This window comes from Lathyrus oleraceus, chromosome 7, assembly GCF_024323335.1.
Source record: "Lathyrus oleraceus cultivar Zhongwan6 chromosome 7, CAAS_Psat_ZW6_1.0, whole genome shotgun sequence".
Taxonomy (NCBI): domain Eukaryota; kingdom Viridiplantae; phylum Streptophyta; class Magnoliopsida; order Fabales; family Fabaceae; genus Lathyrus; species Lathyrus oleraceus.
The window spans coordinates 208057537-208072005 of record NC_066585.1 but is presented as its reverse complement, the minus strand read 5'-3'; the positions used below and the strand labels follow the sequence as shown (position 1 = coordinate 208072005).

General features: G+C 38.9%; 1 non-coding gene across 1 annotated transcript; it reads right to left on the bottom strand.

Annotated features, from left to right (window-relative positions):
* Positions 1-13885: 13885 nt before the first annotated feature.
* LOC127108608 (small nucleolar RNA R71) lies at positions 13886-13992 on the bottom strand. The gene has a single exon (XR_007796134.1). It is a non-coding gene; the product is annotated as a small nucleolar RNA R71 (small nucleolar RNA).
* Positions 13993-14469: the final 477 nt, after the last annotated feature.

The following is a 14469-nucleotide window of genomic DNA, read 5'->3' as shown; positions in this document are numbered from 1 at the left end:
CTGCACGAACGATGTTTCATGCTTTATTTTAGAAAAGAGTTCAAGAAAGTCACAAAAAACAAAAAAACATTGCCATTTTTATTGTTTTGAAAACGAAAGTAAAAAAACAGAAAGGCAGTGAGCACAAATTTGATTGCAAAACGTCCTTTATTGATGATAATCATTGAAAATTCAAAACATGATGTGGCCCTACAATGAACCACTACGCCCTAAGCAGAGCGTAGGGATTTTATGCAAAATGCGAGAGAAAAGAAAATTACTCTGTCTGAAGAGTAACTTGGACTATTTCTTCAGCAGTCCAGTTGTTGATCTTCTCCCCTGGAGCACACGGGCGCACCCAACTATCTATATCACAATCACTGTCACCATCTTCCACACTATTTACTCTGGGTCCTTCATGCTGAGGCATAGGATTATTCACCACATTCGGAGTAGGAGCAAAGTTAATCATCTTGGAATCAATCAAATCTTGAACTTTATGGTGGAAAGCCCGACACTTCTCGATGTGGTGCCCTGGCGTACCAGAATGAAAGTCACAACGGACATTAGCATCATAACTAGCGGGAATCCTTGTTAATGGAGCCATAGTGTGAAGTTTGACAAACTTTAACATGAGCAGTGCAGGGAGTAACTCAGCATAAGTCATTGGCAACGGATCAAAATGACGATCTGCCATTCTTTGTCTTGGTTGGAATTGGCGTTGTTGTTGTTGTTGGGGTTGTCCTCTTTGTGGTTGTTGAGGTTGGGTTGTTGGAATAGTCACGGCAGCAACTTGATGGTACTGTTGTCCTCTGTTTCCATTTCTCTGATTATATATAGCATTTGTCTCACCCTCTCTCCTTCTGGGTGCCCCTGAAAATGGTTTCTTAGTACTTGAAGAACTTGAAGAACCAGGGTCTTGGGTTTTTCCTGCTTTGATAAGACTTTCAGTTCTTTCTCCGCAAATCACAACATTCGAAAAACTACCAAACGGACAACTTCCCATAGATCCATGAAAACACCTTGCAGGGTTCCAATGAACATATCAGTCAATTCTCTCTCCAACATCGGAGGTTGTACTCTCGCAACTAGTTCACGCCACCTCTGGGCGTATTCCTTGAAACTCTCACCGGTCTTTTGAAACAAACTCTGCAACTGGGTTCTGCTCGGAGCCATGTCCATGTTATGCTTGTACTGCCTCAGAAAATCTTCACCTAACTCTCTCCAGCTTCTGACAGATTCTTTTTTCAAGTCCATGTACCAGTCCAAAGATGCTCCAGACAAGCTGTCTTAGAAAAAGTACATCCACATTTTTTCATCATCAGTATAAGCAGATATCTTCCGGTAGTAAGCTTGCACATGAGTTCGGGGACAAGAAGTACCATTGTACTTGTCGAAAGATGGCGCTTTGAACTTGTATGGGATCCTCAACCCATCAACTAAACCCATATTAGAAACATCAAAACCCAACAAATTCTGGCATTCCATGGCGCGAATCTTTTCAGCAAGGGCGTCGACCTTTCTATCTCTCTCTTACACTTTCCCAAATTCATCCTCATCACAGGGAATGGTGAACATATCTTCTTGCTTGTCAACCAAATGAGAAGGATGGTGAACCGGAGCACGTGCCGCTCGAGCATTAGCAGCCTCTGTAATGATGGGTCGTCCATTGATTCTGATACCATGCAATTCGTCACCATTAGCATGGTTGTTGACAGGGTTGGTAACAGCAACGTCATTGACAGGGGTCTCCTCTGGCGGACTCTGACCGACAGGGGGAATCACAGCTTCTTGTCTATGGACCAAGGTTCGGAGTTCCTCTTGCCCTTGCACTACCCCTTGCATCATACTCATGAACTGGGCCATGTTGGTCCTCATCTCAGCTAGTTCTGCTTGAACTTGATCCATGATCCTCTGTTAATTCTGCCTTGTTGCGTAACGGTGCGGACGATACTCAGCAATTCTGCCTGAAACGGGACCAAGAATGAGAAATCCTCCTCAAGAACACCTGTAATGATGCATGAATGATATGTGTATGATACGTATGCTATTGTTTTCTCAGATATGCATATGCGGGTTAACCTTTTTTTTCTTTTATATGCACTATATTTTTTTTGAAAATAAACATGCTATGATGCAAAAATGATGTGATGCAATGCAGTGACATGGACATCAGGGTCGCTATATCCGCTTGAACATCTGTCGGGTTGCACTGCCTGGAGAGAAACCCACTGAGTAATATAATACAGGATCAGCACTTCGGCATGAATTCGGAACCGGAAACCATAGAACACAGTCATCAACTCAGCACCCGAACTTCAGAACCAACGGTCACCAACAAGAACCGAACAATAGTCACCAACAGCACAAGTCACCATCAGTACCTATAAATGATTCATTCCCGCCCCACTCACGGGTGTAATCTGGGCCAGGGTAAGATCAAGAGAAACGCAGGATAAACAATCCTTTCAAGAATATCATCATATGCACACCAGGTGTATGCAACGATAATACCCTATCAGAATCTGAACTGCTCGTGATGCCATGTTCCGCTAAGTGGCGCCATACCACCCGCTTCCCATGAATCACTCTATTCCTAGGTGTCCTAAAGTTCGCTCATAGCCTGTGTATTGGGCCTTTTACCTCTCATAGAACATCCCATCCCAACAAACAGAACCAGCAGATATAGCAATCATACGTACACAATGCAATAAAGCAAGTAAATGCTGAAAAAATAAGTAATTGTACAAAAGCATGAACACCCAATAAACAAGCAACCTACAGAAGCTAGGAGGGACTCGCTTAGGAAAACCGGGTCCCCAGCAGAGTCGCCGGCTGTCGCAACCTGAAAAATAGAATGCGAAAAAACAATCGGCGAAAAAGAATGACAGAAGAGTCACCACCGTGCGTTATTTATCCCAAAGGAGGGAAAGGAAACGCTCGAAGTAAACCTGGAAAATGAAAGGAAAAGACAAGGCCTCGCAACCAAATCTTGGGTTCGGGAGTCGATTATGCGAAGGGAAGGTATTAGCACCCCTACGCATCTGTAGTACTCTACGGGATCCACTCTTGTAATTCTTGTCTAAAGGGTGTGGGTTTATCTAATGTACTATTTACTATAAAAAAAGGTCAAAAGGAAATGACTCGCACGGATGTCGCATCCACTGCATACGTATCTCATCTGAATATGAGAATCAGAGTCTTCGTAGCTCGGCTGCCTATGGGTTGGGGAGGAGTGTGCTCGCTAAGACATCGCGTCTTATGCCTACATATCTCATCTGGATTGAGAATCAGAGCAAAACGTAGTTCGGCTAACTACGGGTTAAGGGTTTTGGGCGAACGACGTTACTACGCAATCTACCGGATGCTCAACCTTTGGAGACTTACTCGCCTGTAGCAGAAGGAGTTAACGTGTTCTTAGGAGAAGAAAAATCAATGAGTTTGTTTGTGTTTTAGGGATGCTCATGCAAAAAGGAAGTCCTAGACGAAGGAACAGTGCTACCTTAATGGACATGTAAACGAGAGACTATACGAAGCCTAGCAATCCTATGGGGGAGACGCCCACACCACACAAAACATGTATCATAAAGTAAACACACACAAACATTGCCTCCTATCGAGGTCTTCCAGTTAAGAAAGCGGTAAAATGCGGGAAAAATAAAGGGATCAAGAGGTCTACCGTACGGATAAAGATCCGAAGTAACAGCATCTAAAAAAATAAGAAACCCAAAGACCCTTCCAAGCTAAGCGCCATCAAAGAAATCTAGTCAGTACAGGTAATCGGAATAACCTTTCAAGGGGTATCCCACAAATAAAGTGGAATACCACGCAAGCCATCTCTTTTAAGGTCATGTGAGCCCTCACAAAAACTCAACAAACAGGTTAGGAAACAACGCATGGATGCAATAGAAAACAATGTTATGACAAAACAGATTCGAACAAGAACAACTACTGTCACGATCGCTGCTGCATCGCCTAGCGAAAGCTTAGCGAAGCTTCGCTGCAGGCTCGCCTAGCGAAGATGCTAGCGAACGCCTGCGGGTTTTGGGTTCTTCATTGATAACAGTCCGATCTCGGAAATCCCAAACCCTATGGTACACATCTCAGAAATTAAACGATTAAGCACTCAAGGAATTGATTTACATATTCATATACATCTAACCGTGGGCAAAACCTCACGATAATACCTCATACATTCAGAGTATTCGAATTAAAAGCATAAGGTAATGGGAATAAGGGCAAACCTGATTGGAGAGGTCGATTGCAATCGAATGGCACGGTTGGGTTTGCAGAGCAATGTTAGGGTTTGCGTGAGATGGAGGTGAAAAAATGTGTGAGTCCGAGTGAACCTTTCAGAGCTGCCTGGAGGTTGCTGCAGATTAGTTCGTAGGTTTCTGTCGCTGCCTCTTTTCCTTATGTTTCTCCTCTCACTATTTTTCCCAGGCCTTTTTTGTTTCACTGAAGCTCTAGTATTTATAACCTGATTTCATGACCGGGTGGGCTCAAATAAGGGCAACTCAAGCCCAAAACTTTTCTGTTATTTTCTAAAACGCGTGTTCTTCGCCCAGCGAAGGATTTGCTCGCCTAGCGAGCATGACAGGTCAGTTCGCCTAGCGAACCATGCTGCTCGCCTAACGAGCATGACAGCTCAGCAGCAGATTTTTGCTCCTTCAAGATTAGGGTTTCAAATGATGAATAGCTTCTATTTGCACCTGTTGGCAGTAACTCAAGTCTTTCCCTTGTGTTGACTGATTACCCGGATAGAACCCACAAAGCGTCTTGGATGATGTTCAAGCTTCTTGGATCTGATCCTGATTGACATGATGAAATGCAATATGAAATGCTAAAATGACTTAAAAATGAATGCAGGAATGAGGAGGTAAAATTTTGGGGTGCTACATTACGCCATACGGAACTTATGTTGCTGGAAATAGAATTTTTCACCGCCTCTTTTGGGCGTTTCAACCATGCATCAAAGGTTTTGCATTCTGCAAACCTATTATTCAAATTGATGGAACATGGTTATACGGAAAATACAAGGGCACTTTGCTTATGGTTGTTTCACAAGAAGGCAACAATAATGTCTTTCCCATTGCCTTTGCTCTGGTTGAAGGTGAAACCGCTGGTGGTTGGAGTTTCTTCCTTAGTCATCTCAGAACACATATCACTCTACAAGCCAATCTCTATTTGGTTTCAGATAGACATGCTGCCATTAAGAGTGTTTACAATAACCGTGATAATGGATGGCATAATCCTCCTTCTACCCATGTCTATTACATTAGACATATCACACAAAACTTCATGCGTGCAATCAAAGACAAGAACCTTCGCAAAAAAGTAGTGAATGCAGGGTATTCTCTAACTCAGCCGTCATTTCAACATTACCATGACAAATTAGATTGTCTAATGCAGATGTAGGAAGGTGGGTGGATAACATACCATTAGAGCAGTGGACAAGGGCATTTGGCAGAGGTTGTCGATGGGGCCATATGAAAACAAACCTTGTGGAATACATGAACGGCGTATTCAAAGGCATTAGAAATTTACCAATAACCGCATTGGTCTAAATAACCTATTTTAGGTTGGCATCTACCTTCATAACCAGAGGTGAAAGATGGGGTGCAATGTTAATGTCAGATCAATTATTCAGTGAATGATGTACGAAAGTGATGAAAGAGGAAACTATCAAATCTAGCACACACGCGGTTACAATTTTTGATTGTCATAGGAAAAATTTCAGTGTACAGGAAACAATGAACCACAATGAAAGGAGACCAAATTTATCCTATGTTGTCAGACTAAACAAAAGTTGGTGCGATTGTGGAAAGTTCCAGACCTTCCGTATTCCTTGCTCCCATGTCATTGTGGCATGCGCACATATGCGCCAAGACGCTTACAACCATCTATTCGATGTTTACAAGGCCATTATCATCATGAATGTCTATAATGAAAGCTTTTCAGTGCTAGCAATGGAGGAATACTGGTCTCCATATGAAGGGGATATAGTATGGCACAATGGTGAGATGCGAAGAAAGACAAAATGACGGCCAAATAGCACGCATATTATAACAAAAATGGATATGACTGATAAAATGATAAGATTATATAGTATATATCGTCAACCCGGACACAATAAGAAAAAATGTCTCAATCTAGGAGAAGCCTCTGCATCATAATTTAGTACCTCCTTTCAATTTTTTTAACTTTTGATTTTGATATATTAATAACTTTTTGTTACAACAAGGTTAACAACAAACATCACTCCAACTTAAACATACTTAAAATCAAACAAGTCTAAAAAAACTACACAAACAACAAATATCAAAACAGATGAAAATACTTAACCACCACATTTAAAAACAACATTTCTAACTGATTACAACAATCAAACTGATGTCATATGGTCCAAACATCACTTCTCTAGCATCCTTATCATTTTTTACTCGCACCCAACCACGTACATTATCGAGTCTCTCAATACTTCTAATTTTTCCCCTTCAGGTATGTTTCCATCTAACCAACGAATCAACTCCCTATTTAGTTGCTCGAAATGACAGATGTTCCAAAACATCATCTCCATAGGAGGCTTGTCTCTCGAATAAATCACTTTTCCATAGCGGCGACGAAGACGAAACATGTTTGCAATATAATGAAAAAAGATGTGGAAAAATGAATCACCCGACACATCTATTTATACAAAAAAAAATTACACAATACATGGAAACGCCATACAAATTGGCGCCTCCTCTCACTATATACACATGCGCGTCAATTGGATTGGCAGCACCATGTGTTATAGTCAACTCAATTGGCGCCCTCTCATTAAAATAAAGGGTAGGCGTCAATTGATCTGACACCTACGCCTTAACGTTTTTTTTTAAATTACGGTAGTTTAGAAAATAATTTGAAAAGTGGTTTATTTTGATTTTTTTTAAAATGTGGGATATTTGAGTAAAAAAATCACAAACTTATATGTTGATGAAAAGTGGTTTATATATATATATATATATATATATATATATATATATATATATATATATATATATATACATATATATATATATATATATATATATATATATAATATATATATATATATATATATATATATATATATATATATATATTCACTCTCATAACTGCTATTTTGTTACAATACATTTATTGTTATTTATCATTAAAGCAAAGTTTTTTACACCCTTACACATTCCAATTATTCATGTTCAAAACTTTAAATGTGGTTATAATAAATCAAATATATTTAAAAATGTAACGTTTCTGATTAATCAAAAGTATGAAAAAAAATCAATTTTTTAAAATTAAAAAGTTTATGAATAAAAATTATATTACAAATTTATTCTAAAATAAATAAGAATTGTAAAAGAGAAAAAAAATCATTTGAAAATAATATTTATAATATTTTTAAAATTGATAAAAATTATAGTTAAATAAAAGTTTGTTGTAAATTTGATAGGTTTTGTCAATAATATCTATAATAACTTTTTATATGGTCATAAATATAAAAAACTGCACAAAATAAAATAGAATTAGAAATTTAAGAAACTTTTTTAAAGAATGACATTTTTCAAATTAATTTCTGAAATAACCAAATTTTCAAAAAAAATACTGGAATAATCACATTTCTAATCAGATGCGCCAGATCAACTGGCTCATCCATTTAACATGAAGAGGAGGCGCCAACATCATTGGCGCATGCTTTCAATGCATAACATGGAGGCGCCAATGTAGCTGGCGCATGCATGTGTCATGCGCCCATGCTCTTGGCGCATGCATGTGCGTCTAATTTGTGGCACATGTGGCGCCTAGTCCTTTGGCGCATGCATTGAAAGCTTCATCTATAAATGTCTCTCTCATCTCCTATATTTTTTCACACAACTTTTACCCATCAACCAAATTTTCTTTCATTCTACTTCAATCTCCTTCCCTTTTTTGATTTTTAACCATGTCTTTTCACATTCACAAGAGAAATGCCGATTTAATCTTTTCCGTCGTTGCACCTCCGATAAAGATTCGACTTTGGAATATAGATTTTATAGATAGTCTTAATCGGACATTGGACCGTTGGTTAGAATGAGAAATTGTGGACGGTGAAAGGATTAGAAGGATTCAATGGCTTGAGTCTACGTTCAACCAAAATGGAGAAGTGCGTGAATGAGTGGATATTCAGATCGGCAGAGACGTTCGCATGACGGTGCATAATATGTTCAAAATTGTTCTGATGGTTGTAATCGCTTAGTTATATTTTAATTATTGTAGTTGTTTGTGTTGTTGTTTATGTGTTACTTGTGTGTTGAATGTGTCGTATTTGTTTGTGATGATATTTCCTCACACAGTTATCATATGTAAACAATTTTTTATATATATATTGCAAAAGAGGTACATGACAAATTATCTTGTTGAGCTCGTTTCAACACTACGACAGTTAGTATGATTGTGACCTAGCTGACGGCATGAACTACATAATCGAACCATTTTGTTCGCCGTATCCATTTCGGTTCGAATACAGGTGTTATTTGGGCGACCCTCTTTCTTTCTTCGCATAACTTCATTGTGCCAGACAATGTCCCCTTCATATTCTGGCCAGTAATCCTCTCTTGCAATGATCCATGGACTCAGTAACACTGTACCAACCTTTAGTACGGTCAAAAACCATGACCACGTGTGTGTTTGCTTTGGCAGCTTCGTGTCTAATGATTTCATTGAAGCATCACTGAACAACTTCCCAGATTGCAAAACTGAACTCCATTTGGGACGTCTGGTCTCAAACAGCGCCCCGAGCCTGAAATATGTTTCCTGCAACAAAGCGGTTATAGGTAGGTTTAGAATGCCTTTGAAGACAGAGTTCATTGATTCCACAAGATTTGTTGTCATGTGGCCCTAACATTTACCGTTGTCGTATGCCCTACTCCACTTCTCCAATGGAATACTACCGATCCACCGTACTGCATCTGTGTTTGATAATATTATTTCTTCACGGTAGTGTTTGAAAGAAGGTTCTGATAATGCATAATCTGCTTTGAGAACCTTCTTTCGTAATGTTTTGTCTTTGATCTCTCGCATAAAATTCTGAGCGATATGTATGATGCAGAAGACATGCATCGACAAAGGATCCTGCCAACCATTATCAATGTTTTTGTATGCACTGACTATTTAAGGGTGTCGGTCGAAGATCAAACATAAGTTAAGTTGAGGAGCCATATGCAATCGGAGATTTCTTAGGAAAAAACTTCATCCCTCAACAGTCTCCCCTTCAACAAGGGCAAAGGCGATTGGAAAAATGTTGTTGTTGTCATCTTGTGCCACTGCCATCAGTAATGTTCCTTTATATTTCTCGTACAACCATGTACCATCAATTTGTATAATAGGTTTACAGAAAGAAAAATCTTTGATGCATGGTTTATACACCCAGAAGAGGCGGTGAAATATTCCATTTCCAATAGCACAAGTCCCGTCTGGTGTATACGCCGGCAACGTTTCCAACTTGACAATAGTCCCTGAAGCATGTTATTTAAGAGCCAACAGGTATTTTGGAAGTTGTTTGTAAGATTCCTCCCAATTTCCATATACTTTTTCAACCGCCTTTGTCCTAGCTATCCAAGCATTCCTATTTGATGGCGTATACTTGTATTATGCTACAATATGCGAGATTATTGTACTTACCTTTAATGACAGATTATCGCTAATGACAGACAAAATTTCATCGCATATTAACTGAGAGCTAAGTTTCCAATGGTCTTGCATTGGGTTCATGAACAAGCATGTGTGAACTGGACCCATGGATCCAATCTCCCAAGAATCACTCCTTTTCTGGTACGAAGCTGACAATCTAAAAAGGCACTGCTCGTTTCGACAATAAATTTTGTACCTCAATGCATTAGTTCTATCAACTCTGTAATCAGCTGATAGTTCCATCTGAAACTTTTTAATAGCCTTTACATAATCTTCTTTTGTGCGAAATGTGCCTTCTTCTTTCAAAGATCCTTGTATTTGCACATAAGGATTGTAAAATATATCTGATGAAGGTTCATCGGAACCCAAATTTAAGCTTGTCATGTGTTGAGGTGGACAGTGTACATGACTAGCTGGTAATGACTCATCTTCTTCATCAGCGTTCACCATTGAATCAACCAAAATATCGGCTTCTTCTTATTCCTCATCTATAATATTGACCTCAGCTTGTTCGTCGTCACCAGTTTCATAAAACACTTGTGACCGATCAATGAATTGGGACACTTGTTGTTGTTGTGGTAATATATACAACTCTATATCGTTGTACCCAGATTGTTCGTAACTGACAAGCATATGATGAACATCGTCATCATCTGAAATCTCCTTTTGATAAAACTTGACATGGTTGTCTGTAAACCACACCGGATTTTGGGAGATTAGCATCAAAAAAGAGTCGATGTCCAATGGGATTATTCCGACTGGAGAGACTTCGCAAAAGAGATGTGTCGTCATTGGAGGAATCGACGACAACACATCTTAAACAAACCGGTCATACATGGTGCTAGACCAACTCAACAATATATGGCATGGTTTAGGTCGGTTACAATGCAACAATTTGTGTCTGAGCCAAGGTATTTTATTGATCCACGCCAACTAGATTCGTCATCATACGCCCAACAACAAGTCCTCATCCAACATCAATGTCAAACCACCCAAACCCAACAACCAACCTCACATCATCACCCTACCACATACACCCAACAACCAAACACCCAACTTCGTAACTCATTCATGCCAAACACCCAACCTCGCAATCCACTCATGTCACCCATCCAACCTCAAAACCAAGAATCAAACCCTACCCACCAAAAACCATACGCATCTACCACAACAGTTTATAGCACAGATGATTCATACGGTTCACTTCATCGAAGCCCCCCACCAATGACCACCCAAACATCTCATCCTCAAAACACTCAACCATTGTTTAACTATAGTACACCCCAGGAATCATTGCTTCATTTCCAAAATGATTCAATGTCCTAATTCGGGCAACTATATCGTCCATAATTCACCCAACCACATCGACCCAACTACGATAACATGGGCACCAAACTCCATTACGGAAGTGTCGTAGGCCAAAGCACCCCCCCCCTGGCTATTGGGAACAAATGATGACACATCTATCAAATACCGATGGAACTTCAACCGAAGCTTCACACCAACCATCATTGGATCAGGTCATCACATAAAGACCCCAAACACCTCAGAAAAATCGTGGGAGACCTCGAAGACAGACTAACACACCTAGATGTGGAACAGGGGGACGTTACGATCGAGCCGGTCATTGAATTTTTGTCAATTCCATGTAACATTTATTATACCATGAGTAAAAAAAAATTTACAATATTTTATTTAACTATTTATTAAATAAACCAATATAAATTTTAAAAAAATCTTAAGGTGTATGCGCCAGATGAATTGGCACATACACCAAGGCACATGCATAAGCGCCTCCATGTGATAACATGAAATAATATCGCATTTTTTGACTCGATTTAATTAAATTATATTATTATTTGATTCGATTTATTTTATGTTATTCGATATTACTTGGTATTTTCCTTCTATTTATTTCAGGTAACATAAACTGAAGCATGTGTGAAAAGGAAAGAAAAGGGGTGCAAAAAGAGGATTCTCCAAAAAGAAGCATTCCACTAAAGCCCAACCCACAACTACAAGGAGAAGCGCTGAAGCGCTATGACGATCGCCACACAGGGTGTGACGAGCGTCAAGCCCCTCTACTCAGTGTTACGAGCGTAACACAGGGTGTGACAGACGTCACACCCCATTCCTATATTTTTGGCTTTGACGCGTAACAGAAGCACGTTCAGCCTTTTTCTTCGCTTGACTCGTTGACACGAAACCTACTGAAAGAATTTTTGTGCAACGGTTACATGAGAGATTAATATAAATAGACCTTAAGTGGTGCCCTAAGGACGGGTCTCCTTTTTTCCAGATTTCCACGCCGTGCATTATTTTTACAGCATTTATCAGCATTCCATATTTTCTTCAGCAGTTTATTACCTTAGCATTTTTACTTCCTTTTTCTTTGTTAGCTTAATTTTTTAGGCATTCAATTAATTTTCTCACAATAGTTTCTACACCGAAAACTATTGTGTAACTTTTACTGGATCTAACCTTACGTTAGATCATAGTATTTTATTCCTTCGTTTTATTTTTTTTGTCTGATCGAAGATTGTGAAGAACAAATCCAACCGGTTTGTGGTGGAGTGTTCAAGCATCGAAGTTAGAGAACAACCAAGATTTCTATTAATTTTACAGGTTCATTTATTTATTGTTTTAATTTATATATGCTCTGTACTGCTGTTTATCTATACTGTTTGTCTGATATGGCTGTATTTAAGCATAATTATTGTTTAGGCTTGTTTAGCATGTCCGGCTAAATAAACTTAGATATCGGTATGTAAAGTAAGCGGAATAAAGGAATCAAAACTAAGTTGGTTTAAATTTATTTAAAAATATAGTCACTCTTTTTATGGTCTCAATTTACAGGGTTAATACCAAAGTTTTCGTACGAGAGTAAAAGACATAAAGAAGTTAAAATCAATAGAACGACAGTTTGAGCTTTTAACTGTACAGTGTAAATTAGACATTAACTTTAAATCAGGGCGAAAGCAATTTTTAGAGTTAATTAAATTCTAATCATTTTCAAAAAGTATTTTTTAAAGGTTAAATGTGAGGACGAGAGTTAAGCATTTAAGTTTAATCATATAATCTAAGTCAACAGAGCGAGTTTGAGACGAGGGTGTTTAAACGGTTAGTATTTTAATAAAGAGTTTGTATAGATTCTATTGTTTTCAAAAAGTGATTTTAGTTTTAACTAAATAGTGAGAGCGTACGTTAAGGTAAAATCATAGTCTATTCAACAGAGCAAGAGTTTGAGAAAAGGCTTTTAATCAATAGTGTCTAATGAAAGGACTTATTTTAAAACTAAGAAACCACGAAGATTTGATTCCCTAATTACGACGAACTACATACCGATATCCGCGTTATTTGATATTTAATCTAGATCCAATTTTAGTTTTACTTTTCCCCCTAATCAACAAAGTATCATCCGCCTTAGCTTTACGAAGTAACCTTAGAAAAACGGTATATCGATTCATTAAGTCCCTGTGGGATCGATATCTTTTAAAACTACGCGATTAGACTGTGCACTTGCAGTCAATACCCCAATCGACTCATAAAGTCGCGATCAAGTTTTTGGCGCCGTTGTCGGGGACTTTTATTTAGTCGATATCGTAACTCTTCTGTTACGCTGTAGAGACTAAGGCAATTTTTATTTTTTTTCTTTTGTCTTTCGTTCATTTGTATGCCACACACTCGCTCACAAGGCGAACCGTATTACTTACGAATCAACAACGTTGAACGATATCTCCGAGTCTTACGAGGAATTCGGGAGTATCATGCTGCAAATAATCTTCCTCCAATCGAAATTCCTGATCTCAAAAATCTTCTTCCTTCGCCGATACCCGAGATGGCAGAACCAGCTCGTGCTCTTCGAGATTACGCTGCTCCATCACAAGATGAGCCGCATTCGAGTATTGCTCCACCCGCAATTGAAGCAAACAACTTCGAACTTAAACCTTCGCTGTTGCAGGCAGTGCAACAGAACCAATTTTCTGGAAATCCTACCGAGGATCCAAACCTTCATTTATCCGTATTTGTTCAATACGCTGATACTGTTAAAGCTAATGGTGTCACTTCAGAGGCAATTCGACTTCGTCTCTTTCCTTTCTCGTTAAGAGATAAAGCTAGAAGATGGCTTCAGTCTCTTCCCTCCAACTCAGTCACCACATGGAATGAGTTGAAGAAAGTCTTTCTTGCCCGATATTTTCCTCCAAGCAAAACAGCTATGTTAAGAGCCCAGATAAATGGATTTAAACAGAAAGATAACGAGTCTCTTTTCGAAGCATGGGAAAGATACAAAGACATGATGAGACTTTGTCCACACCATGGTTTAGAGGATTGGTTAGTAATTCATACCTTCTATAATGGTCTTTTATACAACACAAGATTAACAATAGACACCGCCGCAGGTGGTGCGCTTATGGATAAACCTTACGCTGACGCTTATCAACTTATCGAAAGCATGGCCCAAAACCATTATCAGTGGGGAAGCGACAAAACAATGGTAGAAAAACCTCAAACGAAAACTGGCATGTACGAGATAAGTAGCCTTGATCATGTTAATGCAAAAGTGGACGCTCTTGCCCAGAAAATTGAAAGTTTAAATGTATCACCTCCAGCCGCCGTGGTTGCCGTAACTCAAAATTGTGAAGTCTGTGGAATTCAAGGTCACACTCCTACAGATTGTCAACTCCTAACAGGAATCCAAGCAGAGCAGGTGAACTATGCTCAAGGAAATCCTTACTCGCATACCTATAACTCAAACTGGAAGAACCATCCTAATTTTTCATATAAGAGTAACAATGTTTT